The sequence below is a fragment of the Adiantum capillus-veneris genome, chromosome 8 (genome assembly GCF_014529385.1).
Source record: "Adiantum capillus-veneris isolate H3 chromosome 8, ASM1452938v2, whole genome shotgun sequence".
NCBI classification, from domain to species: domain Eukaryota; kingdom Viridiplantae; phylum Streptophyta; class Polypodiopsida; order Polypodiales; family Pteridaceae; genus Adiantum; species Adiantum capillus-veneris.
This window is the reverse complement of record NC_140938.1, coordinates 166,256,298-166,271,088: the sequence shown is the minus strand read 5'-3', so window position 1 is coordinate 166,271,088 and position 14,791 is coordinate 166,256,298.

Sequence of the window (14,791 nt, the reverse complement as noted above, 5' to 3'; positions counted from 1 at the left end):
ATATTTTGGTGTCTTGTAGTTCTCTTTCAATGCTATAGAGGTGTTTCAGTTTGCTTGCTTCCCAACAGTGTTTTGGTGCCCGCCACCGAGGAATCGCTTCAAGTGGAGAATTTGAGGAATGCTAAGGAAAAAGCTGATCTAGAACATAAGGCCAGCCAGGACGAAGTTATAGAGCTGAAAGATCAGACCATCCAGAGGCTAAGGGCATCTTCAGATAGAGTCAGAGCCACGGCCTCAACTAGCACTGCTTCAGAAAAGGATATGTATGAAGAACAGATGAAGGAACTCCAAAAGGAGTTGACACTAGAGAAGAGACAAAGATTGATGCTGACCGAGAGCTCCCTAGTGATGCAAAGCCGTTTGGAGGATGAAAACAAGGCCATGAAAGATGAGCTAGCAGCCTTGAAAAAGAAGATGGACGAGGATCTCAAGAAGATGCAAACTGAAAATGAAGACACCAAGAAGAAGCTGGAAGAGGCTGAGAAAGCCAATGCTGAATTGAACGACCTTTTAGTGACCATGGGGGATCAAGATGAACAGTAAAAGAAAGCATATCAAAAGAAAATTGTTGAACTAAAAGGCCAACAGCAGACTGAAGAGCCACACTTGAGCATAGGGCCGGCAACTATGGAAGGAATTGATATAGACAATGTGTCAGATCGAGTGGACACAATAATGCAAGAGGACATTCTTGTGGGACCATCCCAAGAGCCTCGGGATCTGACACAAGAAGAAGAAGACAATTTACAAAAGGCAATAGAAGCGGCCATAAAAGAAACCGCCAAAGAAGCAATGTAGTGGGAGCAGAGGGTATTGAAGTCTATGACCATTCACAAATTAGATGCAAATGTCGCTCGACATGAATGGCTACAACCCTCTCTCCCATATCCTCTTCTCTTTTCAAGTACGAAGGTACTACAATAAACAAGAGGATTAAAGTGGGCCGATAGTGCCACTATACAAAGGAGATATCTCCAAACCAGAGGGTGTTAAGCTTATTGTGGAATCTCAGCCAAAATGGAGAAAGGCATGGCTAACTAAATACCCACAGTATTTAGTACATCTGGTAGAGGTGCCTGAAATAATCAGAGACAACATTAGCTTTTGCCCTCTACCAAGGATGTGGACCTGGAAAGAACAAGAGCTGCTGAAGAAAAGCCACCCCACATGACTCAACTACCCAAAGATGCCATGCTTGAAGGCAGGTGAGAGAATGAGTGAGCAATACATGGTGAAAACCCTAACGGGTGCCATTAAATTGTTCACTGGCTCGCTTGACCTCTCTTGCATTATGCTCAACCTTCCCAGTAAATAATGTTTTTGCCCTCGTACCATCTCCAGGCCTTTGGAGAAGCCTTCTACACTGGTTTCTTCACCATAGATCTATAGATATAGTCGGCCCTACATTACTGGCCCAGCATGCACAGTATGAGTCTATTTTGAAGATGCACAAAAGCCTACATTGAAGAAGCAATTCTATTGTCATGTCGAGGATGACATGATCTAGGAGGGGGGGAGTGTTAGCGGCTGGACACACTCAACGGAGGATGATTTCCCATCGGGATACTAATTTCCTTTATAATTATTCCTTAATTGAGAAGAAACCGTCATTTCACCTTTGTAAATAGTGGGGCTTGTTGAAGCTTCCAAATTGTATCCCATTTTTGACATTTAGACTTAGTAAATGGTTGAATTGGAACATTAGGGTTTGAGATTGTAAGGTATTTATACCACTTTTGACCTTAATGCAAAAAACCCTTTTTCATTTTTGATAAGTTTTTGTCTGTGTGAGTTGAGCATACTCTGTGTACGAGAGAGAGTGAGAGTTTACTGGTGGTCGGAATTCAGTGCGGAGAAGTGCAGCCTGTTGCCCCCGAAGAGAGTTATGCGCCAACACCTACATTAGAGGTGTACGGCCCAGCTTTTCGAGATCGACCCATGAGCTATATCTAGTGATTCGGTGAGCATACATTGTCCGTTTTTTCATTTCAGCATATCCATGCATTCGCAATGAGTAGAGCTACACATTAGGCACTTTAGTTTCCAGAAATGATGACCTGTAAATTTCAACTAGACATCCTGCATCGGGTGTTTAGGGTTGGGGTTTTGTGTTCACGTACCTTAGGGAGAGCGACCTATTGGTGTTAATAGGATTTTTCTCAAGTTCCGTAGAGTTTCGAGAACGTTTGATGGGTATATGGCGGTTGAAAGCATTGTAGGAAATCTCTTCTTGTGTACTCTTGAAGGTTGTAACTTAGACATTGGGTAGAGACCTCTGTAGGAAGTAGTCAATAGTTGCTCGAGTGTAGGTTGACACCCTATGCTTGCTTCCATGCACTCGTGGGTCGAGCTTCGTCCTTAGCTGAAAAATCTTGTTAGGTGAGTTCTCGTTGTGCTGACGTCCGTCGCGACGTATCCGTCAACAAACTAGTCTCAAGGTATGGAGTAATGGGTACTAGCACCTGTTCCTCTGTTTGTTCCTCAGACACCATGTACTTGATTAATATAGATCTATTCCATGGAAGTGGAGATTGTTGACTTAGTACTAGTTGAGGTCACTCCACATTCATGGGTGATCTTTACATGGGTGCCATATTGTGAGGGTATCTATACATGGGTTACCCCTGTGGACTTATTGGCACATACCAGACATTTCGAGCATATTTTTGTTTGTAGTAGAACTCATTTGTCTCATGATTTTTCCATTTCCCTTCAATAGCACACCATTTGAATTGCCTTTGTTGTCCCATAGGTTGTCCCCGATTTTGTCCCTGCATTGGGCCTCATATTGGCATTCTTTGCATGTTGTTCATCATATCGTTCATGCGCTTAAGCATGCACTCTATTGCATTGGTAGGAGATCTATCTTTCTGATCCTACTTGTGCTGGCACATTGGATGTATTTTTCTCACTTTGAGTATCCTTAGCTTTGCTTTCCTCCGTGAAGATCTCACAATTATCACTCAAGTAAATCGCATATAAACTACATGCTTCCCAGGTCATGTGTTCTTTACTATACAAAATTTCATGCAAATATTTGTTTAATAATCCCTCTAGAAACAGTGAGACCAGTCTTTCCTTGGTTGAAATCTCCAACTCTAGGCATTTGCAGATGTAATTCCTCATTTGACTCACACTATCCCTGACAATTTCTCCTTGTCTTTGTTTGAAACTATAGATTTGTGCCTTAGTACTATGCTTTATGCCCATTTTATAACATGTAGCGGCAAATCTTATGGCCAAATTTGGCAAGTCAGTGATTGATCTAGGAGGTATGGTCTAGAACCCAAGTCAACACTTTTACCTCCAAGGTCATGTTGGAGATAAAGACTAATGACCTAAAGATGGCACATGTATGGATACAACAAAGTTAGAGGTAATTAAACAATGGCCTAATCCAAGGAATCTATAGGAAGTATGAAGATTTATAGGTATGTGTGCATACTATAGATGCTTCATAGAAGAACTTCTTGCTAATAGCAGGCCCATTACATGACTTAACAATAAAGAATGTAAAGTATTCATGGACTGCAAAAGTGCAAGAAGATTTTGAGAACCTTATCTCTCAACTTGTGCTCACACTATTAGATCTCTCACAGCCATTTGAGGTCCAATGTGATGCTTGTGGTGATTGCCTTGGACCTATTTTTCTTGAAGAAGGGCATGCCATAGAATATGAGAGTCAAAGACTCAACTCAAATAATCAAGTATTGGGCAAATAAGAAAAAGAGCTACTAGCTGGTACAACTTTGATTGGAAGTTATGATTCACTCACTCCCTTGCAATGCTACAACTATCTCAAGAAGCTTTCATATACACCACAAGTAATGGTGTATAGAGAGCTCACTTTCTCTCCCTATAAATCAGATGGAGAATGGTATGCTCAAAGTAGTGAGCAATAGTGTAGAGATCATGCCATTTACAAAGGGAAAAGGGCTCTATTTATAGGTGAGGAGAGCCCTTATTAGGAGTATCTCCTGATCAACATTTACATAGAAAACCATGTTTATGAAAATTCTTTTTATATTATAATGAGAGTGGGGATCTCTTGTCTCTTGAGTCACATGGATGTGGTCTCAAGAAGAGAGAAGTATTGAGGTAAAATAGAGAAGATTCTAGAGAGGTGAGTATTTTTGTGTGAGGTTGCCTACTCCAAGGTAGAGTAGAGTGGGTGCAATTTACAAAAAAGGATTAGTGTTAGCTATCACTAGAAAAAGTCAATAATATAATTACAGTGGGTAAAATGACTTGAAGGATGAGAAAAGAGGGTTGAGTGAGCTGGGTGTACCCTTGAGATAATGAATCCTTGATGAATCTTGGATTCACCCATACGTAGATTGTCAAAAGTGACCACCGTTCTTCTTCTTCTTTTCGCCATAGTTTAGATCACCACAAAGAGAATGAGGGTTTTTTTATTAAAAAGCCCCATTTTACAGAGATTAAGTATGGTTAGGTTTCTTTTTTTTTAATGCATTCTTGAAACGGCTATCATCAGCAAATGTCACCTAGCTATCAAAAGAACATCTTGAAAGTCAACATGTCACTGCATACCATGGCTCATTCAAAAGCGCAAATGGATCGAAGATTGAAGTTCAGATGCTGCCAAAGGAAGCTCAAAATTTAATCCAAGAGGAAACAGTGCGGCAATTTTGGGAAAAAATTGGCCTTAAAGACTGAATGATTTTTTTCCTTTCAAGGAAGAAGAGGTTCCCTTTTATAGGTGAAGGGAACCCCCAAGGGTTTACACAAGAAGAGAGGAGCCAGTGTGAATAGGAATTGGAAAAGTTGGAAATGAGCTGTCCCTGCATGATGTGGGCAGACTGGGGTCTAGTATTTTGATCATATATCCTCAACTGTGGCTCCAAATAAAAAAGTAAAAATATGGGCAGAAACTTCAGTTCATTAGCTACGATTTGTATTTTAAAATCATTTTCCAATTCGGATTGGAATCTTATGTAAAAAATTCATCAAAATAGGGTCCATTTTTGGCAGCAAAAGTCTTCCCGTGGTCCCCTTAGCTTAGACTTTCATTTAATTCCAAAGGACACCTCATGCCATATGAAAGCATGACATTGCTCCTTGAAAAAGTTTTGTAATCATGCTTGCAATAATATCTTTGAAATCATGCCACCTAGTGTCCCACTAGGATTTGATTCCCTCCTAGTAGCTATTTAAAAAGAAATATAAGAAAAGTATAAAAAATACATAGAATATATATATATTGGAGTTCACCCTAGACATAGAATCTAGCTAGGGTGTGAGATGATAATGAGATAGTAGAAATAAAGAATCAATGCTTTTTTTCCCAAGTTAAAGAGGCGGAGCTATTGATGCTTTTCCCATAGTATTTTCTGATGGTAAAGTAAAAATAGGTTATCCTTGAGAAAAATAATAGGATGAGATAGAAGGCTTATTATTATACTTAAATATGCATATGTACATTATAGAAAATATAATTATTATCTAAAAAATTACAAGATAGATCTTGTAGCATGCGTTCCCACTATGTACGTGTCACAGCACGACATCCACCCCCTCTAAACATGCACATCCTCCGGTATGTGCCACATTATTTCTTTGTAAGATCAGCCCTCTTGTACATCTTCCTTGCTTTCTTCTTCACTGGATGATTCCAAATCTTCATCTTCACTTTTATCTTTACCTGTGGTTTGCTCTTCTTCCTCATCAACATCTTTTGGATCATTGTCTCCTCTTCTCTTAAACATTTTGATCCTTTTTCCTGCAATGGGAATCTTTACTTTTGTACCATCTAGTTTAGACAAGTTGTAAGTAGAATTTTTATGCACATGCTTTACAACATACGGTCCAAACCATCTTTTTTAAAACTTACACATGACTGTGTGCTAGTTATCAAGGCTATTATCATACACCAAAACCCAGTCACCTTTGTCAATTGCTTTGCTCCTGAGTCAATGTCTCTGATCAAAGTAGTCATTGTTTTTTAACCTTGCATTTTTGAGTCGTTCTTTTGCAACTTCAACGTCTCCAGGTCTTCTCTCTAGCTGCCTTATACGCAGTGCAAGGAGATCTTCCCTGCTAAGCCCCTCTTGCCAAGGTAGTACATTCCATGTGGGAATTGTATCCTCAATCGGCATCACTGGCTTTTGACCATACATTAGCTCCGCAGGCATGTAGCCAATTACTGAGCTATGTGTTGTACGATCAGCCCATAAAGCATATGGTAATACTTTTGGCCACTCACCAACTCTTCCTTCACAAGCCTTGGCCAAAGCTTTGATGATAGGAGGATGCCCTCTTTCACTCTTTCCATTGCCTTCAGGGCTGTAAGCTGTAGTAAGAGAAAGCTTGATTCCTAATCTAGAAAAGAACTCCCTTGCTTCTTCGGCATCCAGTTCACCTCTATCTGCAATGATTTTTCCCACACAACCATAACGAAAAATCACCTCATCAAGAAGAAATTTGCACACAGCTTCTGTGGTTTTAGCTCTTAATGCTCTTCCTTCAACCTGGTTAGTTAGGTCCTCTCGTGCAAGCACCAAGTATCTCATCTGCCAGAGTCCTAGAGGCATTGTGACTAGATCCACAACCCATTTATAGTGCATGGCTAATGGATATGTAGGGTGCAATCCATCACGATGTCGAACATTTGAATACATTTGACAATTTACACATGTCTCTACAAACTGAGATACATCTTTATACATACCCTTCCACCAGTATTTTTCTTTCAACTTGGAGAAGGTTGCCCATACACCCCTGTGTCCAGCCCATAGACTCTCATGAAACTCTTGCATGAGCTTTACTTGACTCTCTTTTTTAAATATAACCCTTTGTGGTGTAGCACCCTTTTGTTTAGGATGCTTCCACAAGTAACCATCCCTCAAAAAGTACCCATATGCTTTCCTGCGTATCCTCTTGAATTCTTGTTCAGACCAATCATCCTGTTTTGTTAGAGTATTCAAGTAGCTTCCAATAAGAAGCCAATTACCTTCATAAAGCTCTGTCAAGAATGATTCAAGTAGATTGGTCATGCAGACATTGTTACCTTTGACATGAGAGATAGAATAGAACTTTGTGCCTACATCATCTCCCTCGTCAATCATTTGTGACTCATCTTCATACGTTGCCCTTGATAGCATATCTGCCACTGTATTTTCTTTACTTGCAATGTGCTTAAACTCAGGATTTAAGGACTTAATGTAGGCAATCCACCGCAACATAGCAATGTCTGGAGTTGAGCAGCTTGTAATCATCCCAAGAAGTGGTAGACAACCTGTTTCTACAACCACACATGCACCAATTAGGTACTCTTTCCCACTTTTCAAGGCTGTAACCATACCCCATAACTCTCTCTTTATCTGTGGATAGTTTCTTTGGTGAGCACTTAGCACCTTTGCTCCAAATCTTACCACATACCTGTGTCCTTCTTTGTCATCTTGACCTATTGCCCATCCAATCCCTGTAGGACTGGTGTCTACTATCACAATTATTGGCCTTTGACACTCATAGTCTACCTTTCTCAAAGTTTTTGCTGACTGGAGAAACTCCTTTAGCTTTTTCATGGATTTCACATGTGCTTCTGTCCATTTAAACTTCTGATTCTTTCTAAGCCGCTGATAAAGAGGATCAGCTACATGTGCATAATGTGGAATCCAAATAACATAGAAGACACATGCTCCCAGAAACCTTCTAACCTCAGTGATGCTAGTGCACGTTTCTTTCATTCTTTGGATGGCATCTACCTTTGTTGGACAAGGTTTCCTACCATATGGCCCGCACATGTGCCCCACAATAAGCACTTCATTGACACCAAACATAGACTTTTTCCCTGACAATGTAAGATTCACTTCTTCCAACCTAGACAAAATTTTATCACAATCATTTATGTGATTTACCACAACATCCCTTGAGATCCAAAGATTCATCTTTGTCACTTTCTTCACATCCTTTGATAGGCAAATCATCAATGAAAGGCATTGTGGTTTGAGGAATAAAGTCATGTAAGACCTTATTCATCCCATTCATCATATGTGCAACCGAGTTGGTTCCTCCCTGTGGCAAGGTACACATCCTTACCAAACCCAAAGGTGTCCTCATGGTTGTCAAGTCTCTGCTTTCGATTGCAAGCTGAAATTGATCATACCCTGAGTAGAGATCCCTCATTGAGTAGATTGCCCTCCCTGCAAATGCCTCTGCAAACTCATCCACAATTGGACCTGTACCTACATTTCTAATTGTCACCTTGTTCACTATTTGCATATCTTGGATGAAGCGTAGAGAACCATTCTTCTTCGGAACTGTGAACCACCTGTTTGAGTATGGAGCACAAGAAGGCTCCAAGATTCCCATTTTGATTTTCTCATTCAGTATCTCTACTAAATTTTTCAAATGAGCCTTTGGAACCGGAATAGGCCGCATATTCCAAGGCACATAAGGTATTCTGAAAATTACCATATGAGCTACAATAGAAGGATCAACACATCCTATCTCATGTGGCTCAAATGCAAAAGCTTTACCATGCTTTGAAAGCATTTCTTTGAAGCACTTTGTCTCCTCCTGTGTTAGAAACTCCTTGCGACCAATCTGCAAGTCTTGGAAAGACTCCTTTGTGAAGGTATGCCCAATCTTTTTAGGATTCCTCAAACTTGGTTGTAAAGAAGCCTGCTCAATCTTTTCCCTGTTGTTGGGTGGTAAGGGTGAAGCTACTGGTTTCACCTTCTTTGCTACACTCTTGTATTTAGTTTCAACATGGACTTCTGGGCCAACTGTTTGGCTTTCTTTAAAGGCTTCTATTACTTGATACATTTCCATAGAGAAAACTTCCACAACTTCATTTTCAAGATGCAAATTATACCCCATTATAGCATCAAGCTCACCCATAGTATCTACAAAAGAAACTTGTTCACACAAACCCAAAACATTTTCAGTAGGCTCTAGCAACCCACTCTTTTTCATGCCTATTTGTACATGATGCACATATTGCCTCTCACATCTCTTCAAATCTTCAAGTTTTGTAAAACATACTGATCCATTCTTTGTTACCAAGGAGCTCGTTGAAAACGCTTCACCTATTTTTGGATCAGGCGAGACCCTTTTTCTTTCTGTACCACTGCAATCCCGCTTTACAATGGTACTTGGCCAAAACCCATCATTTCTCTTTGATCATGAAACTCTTTGCTCACCTTTCGTAGAGGATGTTCTCTGAGGTTGTCATGATTTCTTTCATGGTTCACACAAACTGTGAGAAATTGGACAACTCGTTTACCATCTTTGCTACGTATCCTAGCATATGTTGAACCATCATCCATTACCTTTGTTTCCATTTGAACTCCCACAATGTAGGGCTGTCCAAGGATGAGATGATATGAAGATGTTTCCTGTACAAAGAAGTTTTGGTCAATCTTTACATCACCTATTGTTACCTTCACACCTGGACATGCTGCATACAATTCACTGGATGAATTGTTTGCCACTTTTACCATCCAGCCATGATCTGTGTCCATCCGCCATTTGCACTTGTTGTAGAGACTCTTTGACATTATGTTTATTTCTGAACCATGGTCAATCAAGGCAACAAATGGCTCTTCAAGATCATCTACCTTGACCAAAGTTTCTGTAGTAGCCCTTGCCCAATGACTTCGTGAATAGTAACTCCTAGGAATATCTTCAACTTCTTCATCATCATTTGAGAAATACACTTGCTTCACTCTCCCACTAGATTGGTAGCATCCTACCGCAGCTCCATCATTCTCCTTATTTTGCAGTTGCATCCCTTGTGTCTTTGAGGTTTCCCTTCAACCTGTGGACGAGAAACTTCAGCAAGGGTTTGCCTCTTTCTCTTGATGATGTCGATGATCTCCTCATGGAATTCACGCTTTGCAATGCTAAGAACTTCTCCCTGAGTAAACTCAATCTTGCTATTCAAGATCCTTTCCTCCAAGACTTACTTTTAATATGTAGCAACCTCAATATCAGATTGTAGTTTATAAGTTGGGCCTTTTGTCTTACCTTTCGTTGGCTCTTTCTTCTTTCCTCTTGTAGACTCCTCCATGAGTACTTCAGGTGGAGATGCTCCTTGTGTTGAGGGTGTTTGAGAAGGCATTGAGTCGCTTCTTTCCCCACTTCTAGAAGCTCTTTTTGATGGTCCTTCATCAGCATTCTCACGTCTGCGCTTCTCTTCTACAATTGCCTCATTTTGTTGGCATTTTGTAGTGTAGGCATGTATTGAAATGAGTCCACTGGATCATTTCATCCTGTTTCTAGACGTATGCAATCACCTGCTTCATGTAGAATCTCTTTTGTAAGCTTTCCCTTTTTAGCTAATTGCATGACATTTGGCCAAATTTGACCATGAAGGTCAATCAACTCTTCATCACAAAAATGCTCAGTTTTTACTCCATAAGTAGCTGCCTCAACTAAAGAGCTAGCACGGTTAGTTGCCATATCTTCAACTAAGGTTTGCATTCCCCCCTTCCCAAAGTTAGTTCTCAAAGGTAGATCTGTCTCTCTTAAGTGAATTTTACCATCCTTAAAAAAGACAACATCTTTTGACAAAGCATCACTAAAATCATCACAATCCCTTCTTACATGGTCTGTACTATCACACCAAATACATCTATTAACAAACCCTTCTTTGGGCTGTTGTCTTTGCCTAGGAAGTGGCCCTGATGGTTGGCCTTTTTCTTCAAGCTTTGCAAACTTCACCTTCAAGTCACGCATTCCCTTCACAAGCTCATCTAGCATGGACTCATCAAACTTAGGAGCGATAAAAGTAGGCTTTACCATTTTGTCAGAAGTTGAGGTGGAAGGACTTGTAGTGTTTACTACCATCTTGTCCCTTCTTCTTTGTCGTTTGGCAAGCAGTGAGACAGCACCTTCAACCTCATTCCAGTCGGTCTTTAGTCCTTGCTCGGCATCTTTATCTTCAAGAAGAAGCTCCAAATTTTCTTGAAACTCTTTACCTGCAGCTTGTAAGAAAAGATCTGTCTTCTCTGCATCTAGTGTGGCCCTTTCTGTCCTGGTGAGTTGTGCATAGCGCCGCTCAAATTCCCTAAGTAGCTCTGTTATTGATAGTTCTTGCTTTGGCTTGACTACCCATTCTAAGAATGTCCTTTTGGTCACTCTCTCAGAGTCCTCCATGAAATATTCCTCCTTTAAAGCTACTTTGAGTTCTTCCCAATTTCTCCCATGCCCATCTTTAATTACCCTAACATGCTCTCTAATTTGTGGAGCAACAACTAGCTCAAATCTTTGAATCATCTCACCTTCTGACACACAATGCAGCTCCATCTCCTTCACATACTCGCGTAAGTACTTGGTTACATCTTTGCCATTGAACTGATCCATTCTATTGATGATTGCTTGTATGGCTTTCGTTGTTGAAATCTCCCTTCTTTCAATGGCATGTTGTTGTTGCATGAACATTGCAAATGCTGCAAACATTTGCATTGTTGTTGGGTCAAAATGCATACCCTGTTGCTTAACATGATCACCCATGGTTATCCACAAAATCTCACCCTGGCAGTTTCGCGTCAGGTTCACCAAAAATATGTTGAGAAATTTGCGGTCTTGCCAGTAAAGCACCGGGATTATGGCTGTGAGAGTTTGTGAGAGAACTCAACAAAAACTATATGAAGGAGTTAAACCATAGATGCCATGAAGACTAGGGTTTTGAAAGAAGTGCAATCAAAGAAGACTCACTCTTTCTCTCTTGCACTCACACACACAAATAATGAACACAAAATAGAATGTCAAAACAATACGAAAATGAAAACATCAACGCTATGGTCATATCGTATCATGGGTAATATGAAAGGGTTAACAGATGAGTTAATGGCATTCAATCTTGGCTGGCCAAATAGGCTACAAATTGTTCTTTGGAATTGTAGTTTTGTGCTTACCATAATATATATATTTTGTCTAGTGATTGGGATTAATTGTGTGTACAAATCCTCTTGGTTCATAGCAAGATAACTACGCTTACGTCAAAAGAAAATTGATAGTCTATGAGAGGGAGTATGATGGGATCCGGTGATAGAAGTATTTCATTAAGCCTTTCTGGGCTAAAGAGAAACACTATACATTGTTGAAAGTGTATTTTACGGCTAATCCATACGTTAATTCTAATAGATCGTACAGAGTGAAAGAGATAGAAATGATCATCATGTGGGTTATTCATCTAGGATAGTATGTGAGAAATGTAGATATGAGAGAAGTGAAGAGATGAGAAGTTTCCCTCCCAAGCCCTATTCTTGCCCGTAGGCAATAAGGATACTGCGGGGAGAGATGCACCTGTAGCAAAGAGAACCTAGAATTTGCAGAGAGGATGAATTACTAAGAATGAGAGAGATAGTTTTGGTTAAGGAGATGAGATTAGATACATATATATATATATATATATATATATATATATATATATATATATATATATATATGTTGGATTAGAGATGAAAATGAAAACAAAAAGAAATCAAGAAAACATCAATGTAGAACACATCTTACTTGAAACCCTTCGGCACCATTATTGATGGGAGAGAGAAGAAGAGTGGATAATTCCACTTTGATTGATACACCAAGTGCAAGACCTTCTTTGATTAGAGTTGATCTTCCAAGGTTAGCTTGTTGCAAGAATGGCTAGTCTCCCTCTAGGAGAAAGTGTAGGCTTGGGCTTATGTTAATGGCTAAGTACAATTAGGCATTACTACTCACTCCCTCAAGAATTCCTCTCATCAATGGCTTGAATGCTTGAGTTCCTTTCAAGGAATAAGAGGTCCCTTTTTATAGGTGAAGGGAACCCCCAAGGGTTTACACAAGAAGAGAGGAGCCAGTGTGAACAAGAATTGGAAAAGTTGGAAATGAGTTGCCCCTGCATGATGTGGGCAGACTGGGGTCCAGTATTTTGATCATATCTCCTCAACCGTGTCTCCAAATAAAAAAGTAAAAATATGGGCAAACACTTCAGCTCATTATCTACGATTTTTATTTTAAAATCATTTTCCAATTTGGATTGGAACCTTGTGTAAAAAAATCATCAAAATAGGGTCCATTTCTGGCAGCAAAAGTCTTCCCGTGGTCCCCTTAGCCTAGAATTTCATTTAATTCCAAAGGACACCTCGTGCCATATGAAAGCATGAAATTGTTCCTTGACAAAGTTTTGTAATCATGCTTGCAATAATGCATTAAAATAAGTGTATCTTTGAAATCATGCCACCTAGTGTCCCACTAGGATTTGATTCCCTCCTAGTAGCTATTTAAAAAGAAATATAAGAAAAGTATAAAAAATACATAGAATATATATATATTGGAGTTTACCCTAGATATAGGATCTAGCTAGGGTGTGAGATGATAATGAGATAGTAGAAATAAAGAATTAATGTTTTTTTCCCCAAGTTAAAGAGGCGGAGCTATTGATGCTTTTCCCATAGTATTTTCTGATGGTAAAGTAAGAATAGGTTATCCTTGAGAAAAATAATAGGATGAGATAGAAGGCTTATTATTATACTTAAATATGCATATGTACATTATAGGAAATATAATTATTATCTAAAAAATTACAAGATAGATCTTGTAGCATGCGTTCCCACTATGTACGTGTCACAACACGACAACGTGTAGATAGCATGCCCTTAAGACCAATGATGGGAGCTAGAGCTTTCTAAAATGGGGTATAGACTTTGTTGGGCCAATACAACCACCTACTTATAGAACCCAAGCTCAATATATCATTGTAGCTACGAACTATTTGACTAAATGAGCTGAAGCTAAAGCAACTCAAAAGAATGATGCCAGAACCACTCCTGCATTCTTATATGAGTATGTATGCACAAGATATGGATGACCAATATAAATTTTCAATGATAGAGGAACTCATTTAATCAATGAGGTAATCAATTATCTACTTAATAAATTTATGGTCATCCATAACAAATAAGCTCCCTATCACCCACAAGTAAACGGACAAGCCGAGCATACGAATAAAATTTTTAGCTCGGTATTGACTAAAGTGGTTTGTTCAGGAAGGGTAGACTGGGAAATGAATCTCCATGTATCCCCATGGGCTTATCAAGTTTCATTCAAAACATCTTTAAATGCTACACCCTTTAACCTTGTTTATGGTTTGGATGCCATATTGCCAATAGAATTTCTATTGCTGACACTAAGGTAGCTAAGGATCTTGAGTGGCCTTGGCATGAATTGTCAGAGAGACTTGAAGATTTAGAGAAGCTAGATGAGCAAAGGCTAATTGTTGTAGCTCACATCTATGCACAAAAGAGGAAACAAAAACAGTTTTTTGATTCCCATCTAATTACAAAAATCTTCAAAAAAGGGGACTTAGTTTTACTCTATTCCCTTAAGCAACACATTCCCAAGTTTAAGAATGGCTAATTGGATTAGTGGATGTCATTTAAAGAAGTACAATTTTTCACTAACCAATGAATTGCTAGAAAGAATGCATGCAGCTAAGCAAAGAAAGATAAAACGACAACAGGTTATTGATGAAGCCCATGAGGAAGCTCGGCTTCGGGTACTCAAAAGGAAAGCTACTCTCAAGAATCAACAAATACCTATTCCCATCAACACTCTGGAAATAGATGACAGACAATGGGAATTGCAGAAAGATGCAGTGTCAACAGATGATGAATGGTTAGATGGAATGGACCTTCGCATCAAAGTACAGCTCAACACTCATAGCACAAATGCTTTGGTCGATACAGGAGCTAGAGTAAATGAAGTCAGTTATTCCACGTACAAGAAAGAAACAAGTCAGTCTTTGACAACAGGAATAGCGACTATTAAAGGATGCAAGAAG